Source organism: Protopterus annectens, chromosome 1.part1 (assembly GCF_019279795.1).
Source record: "Protopterus annectens isolate FY-2018-M chromosome 1.part1, PAN1.0, whole genome shotgun sequence".
Lineage (NCBI taxonomy): Eukaryota > Metazoa > Chordata > Ceratodontiformes > Protopteridae > Protopterus > Protopterus annectens.
The window spans coordinates 1,271,234,290-1,271,255,952 of NC_056726.1; the positions used below are offsets into that span (position 1 = coordinate 1,271,234,290).

Below are 21,663 nucleotides of genomic sequence, written 5' to 3' on the forward strand. Positions count from 1 at the left end.
TTAATGGATTTTTTCATTATTGATGTTTAAAAATACAAAACAAGAAAAAAAAAAACAGCTAATACTTTCCCATCCTTTCACTTTAAAAGGGTTATCTCCCCTTTTTTTATTCATTGCTGTTTGTGCAGTTGTCCTTGTTTTAAAATGGAATGCTGTTTTCAAAGTCCCTCTAGGGATTAAATTAATACCCTGGGCCATCTTAAGTGGTGTGTAATTTTGTTTGGGAGACGCGCATAATATTTCTAAGCACCCCATTTGTAAACAACTTTCTTCTTCAAGTCTTCAGCATAGGTAGGGCCAGTTGAGGTTGTACCATCATAAAATCATTTTTTCAGTGTAGGCTGATCCCACTGAGCTGGGTACTACTACAATATTGAGTACTTCTTTAAAGCCAATCTCAAATTCCCCTGAGGTGTTTAGCTCTTGTTTCAAGAAAAAACCCAAACCATTCAATGATCAAAAATTCTTCTTCGTCTTCCTCTCTATTTCCTGAGGTCAAATAGAAGACCATGGAAGCCATTTCCCAAACTGTTGTGAAGGCTTAAACTTTGAATCTTCAAAATAAGATACAGAGAATACCAGAAACAGACAAAGTTGTTTTTATAATTTTACAGAAGCCCTTGACCCTGAAACATTCAGCATTAAGGCAAGCCCTGATCTCTGTTGTCAGTAATAATGTCTGTAGCATATTTGTAGTTGCTGTCCTTATGGGCTAGGCAAGATTTTTTTCTAGTGCCTCTTTCCTATAGTTTCTGCAGGGGACTTGGCATCCCCTTCTGTTGGTCCAAAACCCAGGACACCCATGTTATCCTTGCCAGTTCCACAGTGTTTATTTCCAGTAATATTGATGCCTGTGTCAACCCTTAAAGCACTGAAATCTGTGTTGCATGCTAAGCTGATGATCAAGGCTTTAGCATTGCTTTTAGCACTAATGGATTCAACCTGGATGCTATAAACTTTGACCTTTCAGTTTAATGTCCACATGCCTGATGTCAGTTTTCGGCATCACCAGTGGCTGGGAGTTTGATGTTGACCCATTCCCTTTTGGTGCTTATGTCAGATCTGTCATTTCCAGTAATGGAATATTCAGTAGTTGTCATCTTCATGCTGATACAAACTTTGGTATCTGTCTCTATACAGAGCCAGTAACCATCATGTGTTGCATTCAACTTCAATGCTGCCATTTTCTGTATCAGTGGAAAGATGTTGCACTGAGCCTCAAAGCTTGCAGACTGTCATGCTGCAGGTCAGGAAGACTCTGAACTGTATGCAGTTCCCCAAACTGAATTTATTCCAGATTACTGGGCTTTATCTTTGGAGTCACTGCCCCCATGCACACCTTCAGATTTGTTTAGAAAGACCATGTGCAAGATAATGCAGCAGACTGATTCACCTGTCAAATCACAAACTGCTGAGCCTTCATGATAAGGAAGGTAGAGATTTCCACTCCATGACCCCAAATGTGGGGAAGTGTCCCACTGACCTAATATCTTCCCCTCAATGAATTATAAAGAATGCTTTCAGGTCATCCCAACATCCTTTCCTAGGTAGATATTCTGAGATTAGCCCCTAGTATGGCATGGGGGAATTTGGATAAAGGACTCCTGTACCTCAGAAAAGCCAACCATATCCTCCATCCTCACAGAGACTTGAGTTTCTGGTCAGAGACTTGTGAACAGATTACAATGGTCACATCATGTTCTCTTAAGAGGGCTCCAGTACTGCAGACACCACCAGTCCACATGCCAGATACGGAATCCACAGTGATAGATCATCATGGACAAAGTAGATGTGGTTGTGTGTGTGTGTGTGTGTGTGTGTGTGTGTGTGTGTGTGTGTGTGTGTGTGTGTGTGTGTGTGTGTGTGTGTGTGTGTGTGTGTCTGTGTGTGTGTGTGTCTGTGTGTCTGTGTGTCTGTGTGTCTGTGTCTGTGTCTGTGTGTCTGTGTGTCTGTGTCTGTGTGTCTGTGTGTCTGTGTGTCTGTGTGTCTGTGTGTCTGTGTGTCTGTGTGTCTGTGTGTCTGTGTGTGTCTGTGTGTGTCTGTGTGTGTCTGTGTGTCTGTGTGTCTGTGTGTGTGTGTGTGTCTGTGTGTGTCTGTGTGTCTGTGTGTCTGTGTGTCTGTGTGTCTGTGTGTCTGTGTGTCTGTGTGTGTGTGTGTGTGTGTGTGTGTGTGTGTGTGTGTGTGTCTTCTCCACTTTTTCACTGAGGGCACTTATTTATCTGGCCCATATGGTAGATTTCCAGAGAGAAACGTTTCGGTTGAATTGCACAAAACATTTGACACATGAAACTATCAAGGACATTTTGAGATTATGGAAATGAAGTAAACACTGTTACAACTGTTGGTATTAAAATTTAGCTGCCTCAATGTCCCTTCTCATGGACATATATGCGTTCATGCCAGATAGCAATAAGGCATGCGCAACAGTCAGAAATGTAACAACTGTCTGGACTGAATCCTAATTTCTGTTGCAGTTTTTAGAGAGGTTTGAACCAGAAACAGTCAATGCTGGCAATCATTCAAGTGTGGCCCACCCACAGGAGGTCAGGAGCAGCCCTGAAGTCTTGCTAAAGTGTTCCCTCTGAAGGTAGTTGATGATCATCTGTCTGTCTATTTGTCGTCTTTGGTGCCCATAGCCAAGGTCTGGATGGATCATGATAGTAGTATCCAGTGGATTACAGTATTCAGTTTCACATTGACTCTGTTGCTTAGTCCCTATACTTGATATACATCCCACTCTATCAAATACAAGTGGCAGTGAAGGAATTTTAAAACCTTATTGACAAAAGTACGAACCAGAAGGTTCCTCCAGTCCAAAATGGATTTGGATTTACTCCAGGATCTTCTTGGTGCCAAAGTGACTCACCAGGATTACATGTCAGTAGCCTAAATGCACGTATTCACAAAGAAACCTTTTGCATGGTCTCTGCAGAGTCACTCATTTCCTGTCTGGCCGAAGGTGACTGGATGTGGTCTTTAAACTTCCATGGTGTATCAGCAACAGAATTCCCAAGGAGTCTAGGACGTTTCTACACTTTTAAGTCGGGGACAGTCATTATCAGTTCGGGACTCTTTCATTTGGTGTTCTGTTTGCTTCAGGGTGATCAAATGTATATCTGTATTGACAACTCACAACAAGTTGCATGTGAGCCAAGGTGTTCCATTACTTGAATAACTTGCTAGCTACTACATCTGGGATCTGTGTGGAGCCTTTAAGTGTCTTATTCCAGTCTCTGGGCTTAATTGTAAATCTTAAACATTTCCTTCCCACCTGCTTACAAACTGGATAGGTCATGCCTCCCTCAACCAGAATGCAGTCTCTTCAGATCAAGCTTTCATCTCTTCTAGTGTGGCTTAGACCATCTTTTCTCAAGTTTCTGGATCTTATAGTGGCAGCTGTTGCTGTGATTCTGAAGTGGACCTTTATTGTTGTGTGGTCCAGTTCAGCTATTCCTCCAGCATGTACACACACATCAGCTCTGTGTACTATAACACAAAGATAGCTTTGGGATAGGCAGTCCTAAAAGTGTGGTCTGTTTCCCCCCACATGTATAGCTGTATATCTTAATTATGATGGATGTATCCATGGACAAATCACTGACTAAGCAGAGTTCAGATTAGTAATGTTATGTGCTGTCTTTTCCAAGGCAAGGGTTCAAACATGTCTAACAACCTGGATAAATGCATATTAATACAGTACTGCGTAATGCTGTGTATGTCCTCAGGGCTGTGCCCTATTTAAAAGCTGCTTCGCTGCTGCTGTAGGAACCTACCTTCTTGCTGCTCAATTGATTCTACCACTGCTGCTTTTTCAGTGTGCAGTTTGAAATTAAAAATGGCATTATGGCAGGTGCAAATATACAACAGTTTGCATAGTAGGTAGGTATGCAAACTGACCTGGGTTCCATAGGTGTCTGTGAAACAGTACATTTTGGTAAAGTACAATAGGGACATAAAAGTGTAGTTAGGTTTCACTGCACGTCTTATGTATCATGCGACTGTGGTCTTGTGTGCACTGCCTGTGCATGCGTACACATCTTCCTTCAGTTCTGCTTTAGACTGTGCTGCTTGTGATTTAGTGTTCAAGTTGGTAGCATCACTGGATGCTGCCTTTTTATTTATTTATTTATTTTTGTGTGAGCAAATTCATAGCGACATCTTTCTGTGCTTGTTCCCTATGGAGTACTCCTGCCTAATTTGGAAAGCAGAATAAGATGCCCTGACTAAGATCACTGTTGCAGTATTTGAAGCAGATGGGTTATCTGCATTGACGTCTGGTTGCTTTAACAAAGCTTAACCTTTCCTGGATTGTATGTAGGCCCTCTGCTCACAAGCATAGAGGTATATAAGTGAACTGATGAGTGTAGATGTTTAGACTGTCTTGCCTACAGCCCGAACACAGGACATGCGCCCATCAGACTTCTTTGCTGGTACCATGGCTTCCCAAAAATAAACATGTAAGTGCCCCAATTAGGGAACGTGTTTTACTTGCTTAAATTGTTTTGCTGTATCTATATTTAGATGGTAGCTGTAAGGGGTAAGTCTTGAGTGCGGTAGGCAAATTCCATACAAAGACTTCCATACCCAGTGTCTCATCTCCCTTTGTACAGAATATTACTACAAAGCCTGCTCCATTTGCCAGTCCTTTGTGCCCAAGACTTTGGAACCCCGTTCATCTTCACTCAGCCCTTTATTAGAGACCTAACATCTGAAGCATTTGGCCTACTCCCAAGATAGGGAATTTTGCCCCTCCTTACATACGTCCTTCGCACAAGAAAAAACTTAAGATGTGTAGGCCTGATACTCGGTCTACCCTTTCAGACTCTGATGTACATGCTGAGATTACAGCACTCACAGTAATTACGACATCACATCTGATGCCCTGTGTTATGAACCTGCCAGAGGCCAGTAGGACATTGGAGGGTCATACTACTAGGAGACTGCTTCTACAGAGAAGGGGGAAATGCAGATAATCATTTCATAGGGACCAGAAGGCATCCCACAGATTTTGTCAGGGAAGAGATTCCCGGAAAGCTAATTGAGGTACATCAGGGTGCTGATCTGCCCAGCTTGGTTCAAGCAGACATCACACCAAATAAAATGCTTCAGAATACGAAGCATGCCCTTTCAACTCCTCCTTCTACAGAGAAGGAATGGGTGGATTTCGGAAGGCATGCTTAAGGCCATTATAGCCCTGAAACCTGCTCCCTCTACACCTCAGAAAATAGCAGTTGATTAATCTTCCTCTGAAGATGAAAATGCCTCCGACTGACTATTCTCTGACCTATTCCTTTCAAGTTTACTTCCCCGGCCAGGTTCCTTCAGATGATGAAGGCTCCATCTCCCTGACCCTCCTGTGGAAGAAACTTCTTTGGAGAGAGAGTTATAAGCATGATGAAATATTTCGAGTCGGAGTCGAGGGAAATTTTAGAGGCCCAGGAAAGGTATTACAATCTTTTGGGAGTGGGTACTCCTGCCCTTTTCTCCTGTCTCTCCAGTTCGAGGCCTTTTTGGACACTTTTCAATCTACCTATACAGCTCACGATTCACAACCTCCTGCTCCTAAAAGACGAAAGAGATTTAATAAGTTCCTGATGAGCTTCTGCAGTAATTCTCTTCTGAAAAACCTTAGAAATTGTTCCACAACACTAATATCCTCCCTAAAGACAAAAAAAAATAGTAGTGCAATGGATAGGTGGGAATGAAGGTTTATACTTCCTCTGCACTGGCATTCAAGGCTGCAAACTACCAGGCCCAGATGAGCAATTACCTGTTAACCATACTCAACACTTTGAACAGGTTGATTCACAAGGCTCATACTTTAAACAGCAAATGCTGACCCTGGTATATGTGGCTAGCTGAGTAGCCAGACACCGTAAAAAATGTAGTTATGATGCTGTGGAGGCCTCTTCCATAGAGGCTGATAAATGGTACTGTCATCCACAGGTATGCATGGTTCACAACCAAACTATTCCAGAGGAGTTCAAAAACAAACTTATTGACTCACCTTTAGACAAGAATCTTTTGTTTGACCCTCTGGCAGCCAGTTTATTTAAAGCTATATAGGAGCAAGGCAAAACTATGAAAAACTGCAGACAAATTCTGATTGCTTCAATGCCTAGATACCAGAGAAACTACAATACCCAGCCCACATTCTTTATTTATTGATTGATTGATTGATGGAAGGTACTCCATAAAGCCAGGAAAGTGCCCAGGAAGAGGTTTCCAGGGAAACCTTAGAGGGAACCCAGATCAGACAGCCCTCCCTTTTCAGAAAAATCTCTGTGAGCAACTTCCAAATTACCCCCCCACCCCCAGTCCTGTCCAAACCATTCCAAAAAATGAACTCGGTCCATCTCAAACTGGAAAAAGATTACCACAGATTATAAAGTGCTTTCTGTCATAAGAAAGGGTTATGCCATGTCTGGGAAAATCTCCCTTCATTGAACTGTATATCCCCTCCTTCAACCAACCAACCAACTTCAGTTTCTAGCACCTCTTCTCCAGGAACTACAGGCCCAGGGTACAATGGAACCTTTGCCATAAAATTTGTAGGAAGGGATTTCTATTCCAGGCTGTTCCTAGTTCCAAAAAAGGGCACTGCAGACCCTTACCAACTCTCTCTCTTTGCTAAATAACTTCCTAAAAGTGCCAACCTTCAAAATGCTATCCCTACAGACACTTCTGCCTTTTATACTTCCACAGGCATATGTAGTCTCCCTGGATCTAAAGGATGCTTATCTACATAGTCCCATTCGCCCTTCCCGCAGGAGATTCCGCAGATTTTGTATAGGCTCATCTCACTTTCAGTTTACTGGTTTGCCTTATGGAATTTCCACAACCCCAGTAGTGTTCACCAAGTGCCTAGCACCAGTAATAGTCTTCTGTCACAATTAGGGAATTCAGATTTTCCCTTACTTAGACAACCTGCTAATCCAGGTTACCCTGCAGTAAATCCAACTATAAAATCTCCAGTTCACCCTCAACCTCCTCTTGCAGTTGGGGTTCGGGACCTGGTGTTCATAGGCTACAGACTGGACACCAAGAGGATACAGCCCTACTTACCTCAGGAGAAGATGCAAAGCCTTATAGTTTACTTTTAACAACTTTTCCTCCTTCAACATGTCTACAGTAGTGAGGAAATCATGTTGTTGCACAACTCATAAACAAAGGTATGGCATCTAGGTCCAAGGGAAGTCATTGTTCCACTGTATTCGACATTCATTAGACCTACATTTGAGTACAGTGCCTCCTTTGGTATGTACCTAACCAGCCATGTCCAACAACTGGAATGCCCACAGAAGTTCCTCACTAAAAGAATACTGGGTGTAAGTAAAATGTCCTATCCAGACTGCCTCAAGGCCCTGTCCCTGTTTTCTGTCTCCTAAAGGCTGTTAAGGAGAGGTCTATGCCTGGCATACAGGGCATGGTCAGACCCCACTCTGATGGACCTCCTGCATATCCACAAAGCAAACAGCACTAGAATTACCCATTCTAATGAGTTAAATCTTGTCCGTGATATAAATAAGACCTGCTGGAGAGACCGGTATGTATCCCAGAGAGTACTACATCCATGTGAAGCAGAGTTCCTCCCTAACCCAATTCATGTGCAACTTGGACAATTGGATGGACAACAGGAGATTCATCCCTGGTTTGGCACCTATGTCTCTAATGGACAAAGGCACTTATCAAGGGTACCAGAATTTTTCAGAGATTTGGGGTGCATGGCTAGGCTTAAAAAGGCCCTTGTGGTGGTTAGCCTAGTAAATACCTATGAACAGATGCTCAGCCAAGGCTCTCCTAAGAGCTATGGGATTCATGGCAGCAACCATCGCAAACTTCCCTGTAGCCAGGTTGCATATGAGGAGCATTCAGTGGTACCTGAAAACAATATGGTCCCAACACTTTCATCCTGTAGACACAGACCCACTTTACACCTTGTCTCAGGAAGGAGTTCTCATTGTAAGTAGAAAAGGTGAAACTCAACCCAGGGGCCCCCCCTTCACTACACAAACTCCAACTCAGGAGTTTGACACTGAAGTCCCAGAGGGGGCCTTGGGGGCCTAGGCAGGTTCCCACAAAGTTCAGGGCAGGTGGCAACCCAAAGTCAGAGGACCACATCAACCTGAAAGAAATGAAGGCTCTCATGATGGTACTTCAGGTTTTCCCACACATCTTGAAACCAAGCCATCTGAGAGTATTCATGGAATACACTACAGTCGAGTGGTACATAAACAAGCAGGGAGGTACCAGATCATGCCAACTGTGCAGACCACCATAGATTGCTTGGGACCTAGCCACCCAGAAGAGAATGTCTGTGTTAGCCACATACATCCCATCACAGAACAGTGTTCTAGCAGACTTTAGCAAGTCCATCAAGGGCACTCACAGATGGACCCTAAACAGACAAGTCTTTGTGGACAGCCTACACAGGTCTGGGGGCACCTCAGATAGATTTATTTACCTCAGAGAGCAACAGAAAACTCCCCCCTCTTTTGCAGCAGGACTTCTTGTCCCTCAGATTGGAGGACAGATGCATTCTTATTCAAGTGGATAAGGAAGTTTCTGTATGCCTTCCCTCCAAAAAGGAAGACCAAAACTCTTACTAGTGACACCCTTTTGGCAAAGGCAACTTTAGTTTCCCCTTCTCCTCTATCTAACCAGGAGCAACCACAGCAGACTACCACACAAGGTGGATCACATTACATAGTGGAACGGTTCACTGTTTCATCCAAACTGGTCATCCCTAAATTTAAGCCTGTGGATGATAGGGTACTAATCCATCTCAGGCACCAGTTTTCAGGGGACATACTTTGGGTCCTCCAGGAAAAAATGAGACCCACTTCTCGAAAATCCTACATAGCCACATAGAAGAGATTTTCTTCTTGGTGTCACAGCAATAATCAGGACGCCCACAAAATCAGATGTGCCTTCCATCCTAAAGTATTTTTGTGAGCTCTTGGAATGCAGGTCTTGCATACTCCTCCATCCAGGTCCACCTGTCAGCCATCTCTGCTGGTCATCCTCTCAGTCCACCTGTTAAGTGTAGGCCTGAATTCAAACAACTCCTAAAATGGATAGCGCATCTAAGACCCCACAAGGAAGCTCATGCCTCTTCCTTTGGACCTCAAGTTTGTACTGGAAAAGCTCACTGTACCTACTTTTGAAGCAGCCACTTCAACAAATCTCATATTTTGCAGCTGAAAAGCTATCTTGCTAATGGATCTTACTCCTACTAGGAGAATCTCAGAGCTACAGGGACTCATGGCCATTCCACCCTTTCTTATTTTTCACAAGGACAGGGTAACCCTGAGGTTTAACCCCTCTTTCATGCCTAAACTAGTGAACAAGGTGTCCCTCAACCAAGCCAAAAACCTCACTACTTTCTTTCCGAACCTACAGGACAGGTGGAAAGACTCCTGCACTCCTTAGATGTATACAAACAGCTCAGATTGCATTTGAACAAGACAAAATCTTTTTGTAAGTCAGACCAATTGTTTGTTTCATTCATGGACTCCAAACTGGGCCAGCCAGAGATCCAGTTTGCAATGTTTTGTGTAGATACTAAGTCCATCTCTTTTTGTTGTTCTTACCATGGTAAATACTTATCCTCCTACCCTCAAGCTCACTTTACTAGAACAGTGCCCTCCTTGGGCACCTTCGAAACTATGCTGGAAGTGGTCACCTGGTCCTCTGTACCCACCTTCACCAAATACTACAGAACTGATGCCTTTCCAAGATCCAGAGCTGCCTTCACTAAGTCCTCTCAGGCCCCTTGGTCCGTTCCTTTTTCCTTTAGCCAACCTCCCTTCATCTCTGATAATTTCCCATCTCTTTGGGATACTGTAACAATGATCTTAATCAGGACACTGTATGGTATAGTTGTGTAAGAACTTACCATAGCAGTAGACATCCTACTGATCACTGTTGCAGTATTCCTTCCTACACTCCTTCCTGTCTGTATCTCTCTCTTTTACATATCATGATGATGTTAGGGGATTGTCATGTCAGACATCTGCCCTACCCCTGCTGATGATATGATGAATGGGAAGGCTGTTAATGCCTTGCTGGAGGGGAGGGTCTGACCTCTCCCCACAAGGTATCCTGTCCCATTCACCTGATGTGCCTCAGCCAACACTGATGCAGATGTGTGAAGAGGCATTTGACAGCACAACAGCCTGCTGGGTAACCAGCACACAGCACCTCCTGGGTAGGATCAGATATTTTACCTGGCAGCCCTGCTCCATTGAACCATCAAAGCAGGGTAGAGACCCTTTCATCAGTCACCTTGACCCAGCCTCTGATTCCATTGCTACTACTGTAGGCCAGTCAATGGCTAACATGCCTCTCATATCACACCCTATCCTTGGGCAGGTGTATCCCCTTCTTATTGAGCTTGACCACTCCCTTGTTCATTATCCTGTTCTTCCCATCATGATTTATCTGTCCTCTGTTTGACCCTGTCCAGCAGGTGTCTCCTTCTACTGTGCACATATCACCAGTTTGTCTGAAATGTTTTGTGTGTGTTTGCTTACCCTTTTTTGCTACCTTTACCCACTTTTCCCCTCCATTTCCACGTTACCTTTTCCAGCATATCTTTTCTCTCCAAGTATATAAAATGCGGACGCTTTTCCCACAAAACGTGTTCTTCCCCTACCTACTTCTTCGTCTTCCTTCTTTGTGTACTTTTGCTTTCTATGTTCTGCCCATTTCCCACTTTCCTGTACTTCCCTTTCCATCCCTTTCATGAGACCACTAGTAGTCCAGCTGATAGGCATCACACTACAGGTTTTCAGTGTACCATTGCTATGTGGTGCTTTTCGATACTCTGCTACAGCAAGTAGTACTTTGCAGTAACTGGGGATGATTTTCAATGATATTCACTCTAGTCAGCATGTGCCCATTGTCTTACTTGTCTGATTATGTATTGCTATGCTCAGCTGCTTTCCGTTTGCACTTTTTTCTGTACTGTTACACTTTTCACAAGGGATTACAGCTATATGCTCATTGATGCAGCATATTCTTATTTGTTTATTCAAATATTCTTTGCACTGCAGTGTACGTCTTCGGTATTGCACAGCTCTTGTCCCGATTCACAGTACATCTCTGTGAATTCCTGCCTTGATCTTTTGCAGTGAGGTAGTGAGGATAGCAGGCTGCATTCTCTCAAAGCAGCAGTAAGAAAATATGTGAACATTCATCTCAGTAATTACAGTAGTTAGAAGTTTCATTCATGTATGCAATCTTCTGGCAGAGAATGATTTTGGTGCTGCTATGCTGGAGTATGGTCTTTGCTTGTTTGAAACAGTTGCAGGAATGCTCCGTTGAATATGCATTAATGTAACAATGCCTGAGGTAGGGCCTGGGTAAAGCCCTGATGTACAGGTCAGCATGTATGATGCTGCCAGCTCTAGCTCTGTTGTATGCCCCTTTCTGGGCCACTAACAATGGCCTCCCAGCCAGGGAAAGAAGTACTGAGTGTAACCTCGATTGCTCAGTCTCTTGTCTTCTCATCAAGTCATACTGTGATGAGGTAGGAGCTATGAGAGAGACCTGAGCTGTTTATTGTCATAGCCAGAAGTCATCAGGGAAAAACAATGGTGTTTTATAGTGCATTGGGCAAATCTGACTGTATGGCACACAGACTAATGCTTCTCTGGCAGAATGCTTGCTCAGTTACTCATAACTATGTGACAAAATAGCAAATGAGGAAGGACAGGAAACCAGCAAAAGACATCTTCAGTATGTACTGTTTTTTGAAGATGATTATCTTGGGGGGAAAAAAAAAACAGTATACGACACTAGGTGCTTAGACTATTTCAGCTACTGTCAGGACTACAGTAGTTGAAACATGTATAACTTGGGTCAATTTCATGATCACTCATTTTGTTGAGCATGCTATTTTAAAACTTTGTAAGATATTCCTTGCGGCCATATTTTTGAAGTAAGTAGTATATTCACTTGTAATTGTACTGCAAATTTCAAAGGGCTTTGCTTTAACACACTTAACATACTTCTTTTGGGTGCGTGTAAACCAACATGACCTTTCAGGTACTTAAGAACAGCAGAAGGATTGCCAATAGTTATATGCCACCTCTTTTTAGGGAAGAAGTTTTACAATAACTGACAAAACTGAGTCAGGAACCAAGTTACCTCATTCTGCAGCACAGGACATTTCATGTTTCATGCCTATTGCATTTTATTTTATTTTACATTTGTTTACTAGGGTGGTACACTGATCATAATTGAGCATTTGCAGGCACTACTAGGATGAAATAATTCACAGAAGAAAAAAAAACAAGAACAGATAGACAGATAGTTCTAAGTGTTAGAAAAAGAACAGCAAGTAACAATAGATGTAGCAATAACTGAGAGAGAAATGCATATTTAAAATTCAAATGATTATGTTTCAGGTTTACATCATGGTGGAAATACTGTGGGATAATGAGGGTCAGGGCAAGGAATGTTGGGGTAGTTAGGAGGGTTTACTAGGAACCAGGAAACTGCACAACCGCACAGTAACTAACCACACGTAATAAAATAATAAATATACCTGCTTAGCTTTATGATGGTACACCTTTATTATAAAAGAAAAAAGCAGTAAAAAGCAGTAAACAAACCACACTGAACTAAGTGCTTAGACCCAGCAGTGGGCATCATCAGAGTTAACGTGGGATATAACAAACCTCAGTTTTATACCATTAAATTCAAGACTTATTTACCTCATTTCCTGTTTCCACAGGTGTAAAATCGTCACCAATACTAAAATTAAAATTGTAAGTCTCCTATATGTTTATGCATTATATACCCATAATACAGCACTGTATCATAAACAAAGTCTTATAAAAATTACACATTCAAAATAAAATAAAAATGATGATTTGTGTAAGTATATGTGTGAATAAATTTGTATCAACCAACGACCCTCAAACCTGAGCTTACTGAATGGTAGAATAAAATCGGTAGTTGGTAATAACTAGTGCTAAACCTGGAAGAGAAACCACAATCCATTATTGTTTTATTATCTTGTTGTTTAATGGTCCTTAAATTTCTGCCCAACAACTATCATTTAAGGAGGAGAGACCCTACTAATATGTCCATTCTGTGCTGCACTAGTTAATATTTGGCTTTTTTGAGGGTGAGGCAGTGGGGCTCATAAGAGGGTAAGTTAGTCTTGAAGTGACAAATTTTACTTTTGGTAGTCTTTAGTGTGAAGGAGTTTTTTTAGAGGCTGTTGCAGTTATGGATAGTCCATTTTAGGGTTGGCACAGAAGGGTGCCTTTGCCTGTAGCTGTCTTGGCTGATTTGCATAGGTAGGGTGAAATTTTCCTGGCCCAGAAGAGAAGTGACTTAACTTTTGCCCTCAGTATTTCTATATGGGTATTGGATGTTAGTTATTGGCCTAACCAGAAATTCAGGTATTTGAAGGAGTTGTTTGTTTATATTGGTGTGCCACAAAGGGTGGTGATTATTGAGTGACTTTGGTGATTTTTTTTTTAAATCATGGGGTAGTAAATAGCACGCATTTTGTTTTGTAGGATTAAGTGTTGTGCTTAATAAACCAGGAATTGAGGGAAGTTGAAGTCTTTCTTCAGTTGCATTTCAATTGTAAAACGTTTATTGCTGCACCTAAAAAGTACTATGTCATCAGCATAGAGGATGAGTTGTAGCAGAAGAAGATCATGACGTAGTTTGTTAATGAAATTAGGGAAAAAAAAGAGGGGCTAGGATAGAACCCTGGGGTACTCTGACTGAAAGAGGTATAAGCTGAGAGAAGAAAGAGCCTAATTTAACTGTGAAGAATCTGTTCTGCAGGAAGTCTTGGAACCAGATGATGAATGTGTTACTAATGCCAACATTCTGAAGAGAGAGAGAGTGGGGGGGGGGGGATTAGTGGTTGATAAAGTCAACAAATGTTGCTGCTAAGTTGCTTTTGTCCATGTTGAGGATAATGTTGTCAGTTAAGTATCTGCTGTCATTGTACTATGACCTGTCCAGAATCCAAGCTGTTTTAGGGTAGAGATTGTGTTGTTGAATGTAGCTTGAGAGTTGGATAGAAATTATTTTTTCAAGCAGCTTGCAGGAGTAGGAGGGATAGAAATCGGGTGAAAGTGTGTGGTGTTTTTGAGGTTTAGGTTGTTTGGGCAGGTGAGTAATGAGCACTGTTTTCTAGTTCTTTTGGCATGATAATCTGTGTCTTGTAAACGTTAAAGATGTGATGAAGAGAGATTCCTTGCAGTGGTAGATAAATTAGGGAAAGATGTGGTTTGAATCTGGGGGAGAGTCTGTGAGCATGTCTTAAAGTAGGTTACCAAACATGTATCCATTTTCTGTATTTTATTGATGTTAGAATGTTATTTTCCTTTTACTTTAGAAGGCCATGGTAAGTGACTAAATTTAGGATGTTTGTGTAGGTTTTTATGAAATAACAGTCTCTTGAATATTTTCTCCTGCAATTTTAATGTTTAGTAACAATATACTTATCTGGTGTGTTTTAAGACTTCATTGAAGTTTGTGATATGATTTGTTATTTTTAATTTTTTTTTTATTAATAGTTTAGTTTTGATAGAATTGCATCTGTTTTGTTTTTGGCAGTATTGCATTTTTTAATTAGTTAATCACAGTTTTTTTTATTATTTTGTTTTAATGTTTAATGTTTTCTTTTTGTTCTTATAAGAATTAATTGCATTTAAGGGGTTGATTTAGGTTGACAGTATTTCTTTCTTTCTTTTTTGCAGTGGGGGTTGAATTTTGCGAACAACATATCAAAGCAACTATGAAAATATGCTTAAAATTATGAATGAAAAACTTGATAGTGCATTCAACTAGAAAACTAAAAGCTAGATTGCATATTAGGTTCATAGGTTGATACTAGGCTATCTGCCTAGGGCATTTATAAGCCTAGCCAGAGTGTGTTTGGCTTTCACCACCCTTTTAGATTAGTAGACTGTGCCTCTGTATAGTAGGTCACAGAAGATAGCCCTTTTAAGGTTAGTTTACTGTGCCTCTGTGTAGCAGGGACACAGAAGAGATCCCAGGGGTAAACTTACGATCTCCTATCCACTCGTCAAGATTTCTCTTGAAGAGGGTCAGTGAGGGGCTCTGCCTAACATGGATTGGGATTTTGTTCCAGAGTGAGGGGAGCCTCTGGGATATGAATCTGTCCCTCCAGCATGTCCTATTTATTTCTGTGCTGAGGTTTAAGTCCCTGGAGCATGTAGCTGTAAGGCATTTGGATTTCCTGAGGTGGAGCATATTCATTAATTCTGGGTTGGACATGGCTTTATACATCAGGCACAGATTGCCTCTGAGTAGGTGGTAAGCAACTGAGTAGAACTGGAGTTTCTTTAGCCGAACTGCATAGGGCATCTGTTTGAGCCCCTTGATTCTCTTGGTGAGGTACTTTAGGGATATTTACAGTTGCTGCGGGTGTCTGGTAAGGTACATCCCAAATGGGGCATTGTATTCAATTATGGGCCTGATGAGTGATGAGTAGAGGGGCACAATGACCTCTCTTGATCTAGATGTGAACCCTTTCGTGATAAGGTGGGCTATATAGAAGGTCTTTCTAACCACTTTGGCAACGTGATTTTCAAAGGAGAGATTACTATCTACTTTGGGTCCCCAAGTACCTAATTACTACTTCCGTAATTAATGGATTACCACCTATGTGGTAATTTGTGGGCACTTGTTTTTTCCCAAAGGAGATGACTATACACTTTTTGGCATTTAGCTTTAGGCCATGGCTCTGGCACCAGTTGTCAGTCTCTGTGAGACCCTTTTGGAGGATGCTTGTGTCAGCCGGAGAGTCGATTATGGCACCCAGTTTGCAGTCATCTGTGAATTTGGTCAGCCATAGTCCTCCTGTGTTAGCCTGTACCTCAGAGAAATGTATACCGAATAAGAGAGGTCCCAGGACTGAGCCTTGTGGGACGCCACTTGTAACTGGGTTAGAGTCTGACATGGCACCTGCAATTCTGACCATGTGGGTTCCATCCCTGAGCCAGTTTGCAACCCATCTTGTGACATAGGGGTTGATATTTAAGCTGGTGAGCTTATTTATGATGCCCGAGTGGGGTATTGTGTCGAAGACTTTTGCGAGGTCCAGGTAGGCTGTGTGGACTACCTTCCCTTCATCTATGGCCTTGGTAACTGTTTCAAAGAAATAGACCAGGTTCAAGAGGCAAGATCTGCCCTTAACAAAGCCGAATTGGGTAGGATCCAGTGTCTGGAGGTTCCCAATGTCTTTGTTTGAGTTCCATGATGATATGCTCCATGGCTTTGCAGACCAGGCTAGTCAGGCTTATAGGGTGATAGTTTCCAAGGTCCGTTGTGGCACCACCTTAGTGGAGCGGGACCACTGTTGCTGTACGCCATTCCTTGGGTACATATCCTGTAGTAAGGCTGAGATTGAACAGTGACTTTATGTGAGGGTTCAGTTCTTCTTGGAGCTCATGTAAGACGCAGCCCGGGACATCATCCGGTCCCACTGATGCTGTGTTTTTTGCTTTGGAGAGGGCAGCTCTCACCTGTGCATCTGTGATGCCTGGGAGGCTACACTCTGTTGGGATAGACATTTGCTCTTTTGGGGGGGAAGGGGGGAGAAGTTTGCACTGAACCTGTCTGCCAGGATGTTGGCAATGTCTGTGGGTTCAGTGTATTTTTTTGTCATTTTGCACTAACTCAGAGCATATCTGGGAGTTGCCACCCAGGTTCCTGACATAACTAAAGAAGGCCTTGTGATTTATCTTTAGTGTCTTGTGCAATTTATTTTTTGAAGCTGGCCTTAGATGATTTTATGAGGGATCGTAGTTTCTTGCTAGTACTGATCAGAGATGCCTTCCCTTTTTGGGATTTTGCTCTATCATGTAGTAGCTTCCTCCTTCTGTTGTATAGCTTATTTATGGCCGGGGTCCACCAGGCAGGTCTCCTGCCTTTGGAGGAGTGAGTCATGGTTTTATTTGGGATAGCACGATCCATGCATTCCTGTAGGTGTCCATAGAATGCATTTGTAAAGGATTCTGCGGTTTGGGCCATATTTTCCACTGGCCCGGGGGCTTTGAAGGATTCCACCTCGGTTTTGAGAAGTGTGAAGTTTGCTTTTGAGAAATCCTTCACCGTGGTTTCCTTGGCTGGGGGTGGGGATGAGATATGGATGTCCAGTGAGATTAATTTATGGTCTGACCTTACCAATGAGGGGTATACCTCTGGTGTGGAACATAGAGTCCCCATGTTGGTGATGACCAGGTCCAATATGTTTTCCTCTCTTGTGGGAGTGGTGACCAGTTGTTCCATAGCATTTGAGTTTATAAATTCTAGGAACCGTTGGGCGAGGGTGCTGGGGCTTGAGTAGTTTTCCCAGTCAATATTTGGGTAGTTGAAGTCACCCAATATAATGGTGTTTGGAGAGACCTTCATATTCTCCAGTGTTCTCAGGAAAGCCGAGTGGGGTTCCTGAGTTTGGGAGGGTGGTCTACAGCAGGCTACAAACTGAAAGGCAGTTTTGCCCACTGTTAGTTGCACATGGATGGTCTCCGATGCTTCGTAAAGTGCCGCTAACCTGGAGGTGTGGGTATATTCTAATGGCCTGCACTGTCGGATAGATATAAGGTTTATATTATAGAGATTATATTATGGAGACTGCCTTGAAAAGTTGTTCATACAGTTATGTAAAACTTTTTTATTGGTTGCTGTACTTGTTCTTGTGAACGGATATGCTATTTAAGTATGATTTTATTGTAATTACAGTAGTCTGAAAAAGTATTGATGCTAAGATGATGTGCTCACTGCTATATTTGGCTTTAAAATAAAGTGTGCATCATCCATTGAATGTGTTTGGTTTATGTGTTTTTATTTTTTTTTACTTTTTTATACGTAAAGTGCTTTGGTGGGAGGCTGCGGTGGTGCAGCAGTTAGCGTTGCCACCTCTCAACAAAAGGTTCATTGGTTCAATCCTCATCTGGGGTGCCTTCTGTGCGGAGTCTGCATGTCCTCCCTGTGGTCGTGTGGGTTTCCTCCGGGTGCTTTGCTTTCCTTCCACATCCCAAAGACATGCTGTAGGTGGATTGGGTACCCTAAATTGGCCCTAGGCGTGTGTGTGTGTGTGTGTGTGTGTGTGTGTGTGTGTGTGTGTGTGTGTGTGTGTGTGTGTGTCTGTGTGTCTGTGTGTGTGTGTGTGTGTGTGTGTGTGTGTGTGTGTGTGTGTGTGTGTCTGTGTGTGTCTGTGTGTGTGTCTGTGTGTGTGTGTGTGTGTGTGTGTGTGTGTGTGTGTGTGTGTGTGTGTGTGTCTGTGTGTGTGTCTGTGTTTGTGTGTGTCTGTGTGTGTGTCTGTGTGCGCCTTCCGTTGAAGGTTGGGTGCCGGGCTGGTAACTCGACACTGTAAAACTCTACTGCCGATCATAAATGGGCGTATAATCGATGTGGCGACCCCTAAATGGGAAAAGGTGAAAGAAAAAGAAGATACATAAAGTGCGTTAGTCATACTGGGTTACAGTCTTGTCTAATATGAAAAGTTGTTACTGCTGATATATGAGGCATATAAACTTGCATATCTTATACAAGAGTACCTGGTTGGCATCTAGATTGCTTATGGCTTGGGTAGTAGCTGGACTGGCCACTTAACTGGCTATCAAAGAAAATTAAAAAAAAAATGCAGATGTTTTAAAGAGGTATGCTGTAGTTCATTAACATTTGATTTGGGTATGCTTTTTAGATATAATTCTTAGTTAAAGTAGTTCTGTGGAATACAAGATTTATTGAAAAGCAGTTGCTGGTAATACTTCAGTGCAGTAGAATAACATTCATCCTTGGCATTCTGCATACAGTATTTCAAAACTGGCATTTAATGTGAATAGCAAGAAATACAACTTCACCAAAATGAGTGAATTAGCTTCTTCTAACCCCGAAACAGTTAGTTTAAGGGTGTGCACACTCATGTAACCAGCGTGTTGTACGTTTTTTATTTTTTATATCCCCCCCCCCAACAGATTTTTTTGTTTTTCAGTTGAATTGTACAGGTTACAGGTCACATTAAAGGTGGGAAAAGTTTTGAAATGATTTGTTGTGGTTTCATTTTGTTATATCACATAACCTGGCATTTTAATGGGTGTGTATACTTATTATATCCGCTGTATATATGCTGACTACATTAAATTAGAAAATATAATAAATTGTGCAGATGCTTTCATACTTCAAAAAGCATTTACTGACCTAAATACATATGACTAAAACAATAGCATGTTAATAAATATAGTAAGCCCAAATGTATGAATTTTTGTACTGAAAGATTGTATTTGTGCTTTAAAACATCAGATAGTTTATCTAGATGTGTGAGGTCTTGGCTGATGAAAGTTTTGCCTCTAAGAGCATATGAATAATTTGCAATACTGGGATTTGGATGCATCAGTAGGTTTGTTTGGTCAAACAAGAAGCCATGATAGTTCTGCCTTTCATCAGTGTCTTAAGAGACAAGTTGTTTGTGTGTGTGTGTGTGTGTGTGTGTGTGTGTTTTCTATCTGGTATCATAGACTTAATGCTTTGTCTGAAGACACTGGAAAAAATTTAATTGCTAATAAAATAGTAAATACACATACCTCTAGACTGTCCAGATATTAACAGAATGTCCAGATTTATTGACTCGCATTTTTGGTCTGTTCCTCAAAAAAATTGTCATTTTCTGGCAAATCACTGGAATGATTTGAGGATTGAAGTCACTAAATAATGGCATACATTTGAGTTTCAGACTTCAAATACTTTAAAACGATCCCTGTTACTCTACCAACTTTCTAAGCTTTTATAAGAGCAATATTGAAAGTATGATTTCTTGCACTAAGCGGTTGATAGGTATGTAAATACATGTGTAACCACCACTGTCTATTTTCCTTAAAGTACAGAAAACTTACAAGGAAACTTATTTTGATATATAAGGCTAGTCACAATGTATTCCTGTTTGACAATATAGGACTTAAAGCATCAGTGTTAAAGAATATCATAGACTTCTAAGACGTTCTACCAGATGCAAAGGTACCATTAATTAGTTCTGTGATAGAGTTGTTGAATAATGGAATAAATTACCAGGTCTTGTTAAAAACAATAAGACATAAATTTTCAGGTCAAAAGTTAACAAAATTCTATGTATACAGTAAACTTGGTTAATATAGTCCAAGTCTCTTGCCATTTGGATGATGATGATGATGATGTACTGTTGAGGGGAAAAAGGGGGCTACTGATATATTCCATATACTGTTTGCAATTGTATTTTTACAGTAGACTGTTTCATCTGAAAAGTGAGATAAATATGTAATAAATTTTAATTGTGCATTGTAGAACAAAGAATATTACTTTATTTGGTTTCTGAAGCAGCGGTATGCTATCATCCATGTTATAGAATTATTTATTAATCTTGCATTTGGATTTTTCCCAGCGCCTGTCCAGTTTGCCCTCCTCAACAGGGACCCTACAAGTAAAGGGAACCTTAGTTTAATCACCTGGGGAAGTAGGCAGGGAAGAGATCAAATATTCTCAATCTGGTGGCATCCTGATAGCTGTGGAGGTGCTTTTTTTGGTATGCTTTCTTTGCACATAGTGCTGGGCTAGTGGTGTTTGTCTTTTTGATAGAAAATTCACCCCTCCTGTAAAATAGGGGATCTAGCAACCATTCAAGTCATTCTGTATTCCACTACCCTCCCCCATCTTGCTATGGGGATCAGGTTTGGTAATCAATCTCTGTGTCATTATATCCTCCGTAGAATAGTATTTACCACTATTTGAACATGCACAGTATTTTGACAAAGACTATTTTGTCATCATTATTTGTGTCCTTTTCACATTGTCCTGGTGTCATCCTCACTTTTGTTTTCAAATTTTGCCAGTGATGTCTTGCATAACGTTTCTTTTCTCAAAATCCTGTTGCACCTTTTTTTTCTTCTAGAGTATACTTTGTGTGCGCACGTGCCCGTGTGCATGGACGCAAACAGTTCCCTGTGCTTGTGTACATGTGAATATGTGCATATGTCTCTGTCTTTATATATCCTCATATGTACCTTGAACAATTTTACTTGCCTTTCCTTGGACTGCCTCTATGTCCTGTAGGTCCTTCCAGAGATCAAGTAGCATTCTTGAGTACTGCTCTCAGTTTAGTGCAACACCAATTATATACAAAGTATCAGGTTTCTAATTTACATAATCTATGATGTAAAGATGCTGCAGTTTAAACATATAGATGGTAGTTGACAGAAAATGCTAAACAGTCTAAGGCAACATAGCTTCATCCAGTAGTACTGAAGCACAGCTATTGCTTTTGAGCAGGTTATCAAGGTTTAAGAATGGGTCCAGGTCACTGGAGAGATGGAATATGTGAAAATAGTCATTAAATGGGCAAAAGGTGAAACATATTTGTACATATCTGTGTACCACAGTAGAGCAAACAATTAGGAAGATAATGCACCATGCAGAGAGCAAGGAATGTGGCCTGTATTGAATGAGTACAGAGCACGGACCATGCAGTGTGCACTGTGGCATGTTAATTTTGGCAGGAAGAGTCATAAAGAGAGGAAGTAATCTCATAATGGCAGTAGACTGCCCACCATGTGATTGTAGAAATGAGTCGTAAGGCAATATTAAGGTAGCTGGTATGTTTAAAAAAATGTTGGGGAAAATTACTTT

At 41.5% G+C, this 21,663-nt stretch overlaps 1 protein-coding gene across 1 annotated transcript in view; it reads left to right on the top strand.

The window, feature by feature from the left end:
- Nucleotides 1–21,663, top strand: part of LOC122809800 (C-Jun-amino-terminal kinase-interacting protein 3-like) — a 1,405,059-nt gene that overhangs the window by 67,619 nt on the left and 1,315,777 nt on the right. The window lies entirely within an intron of this gene.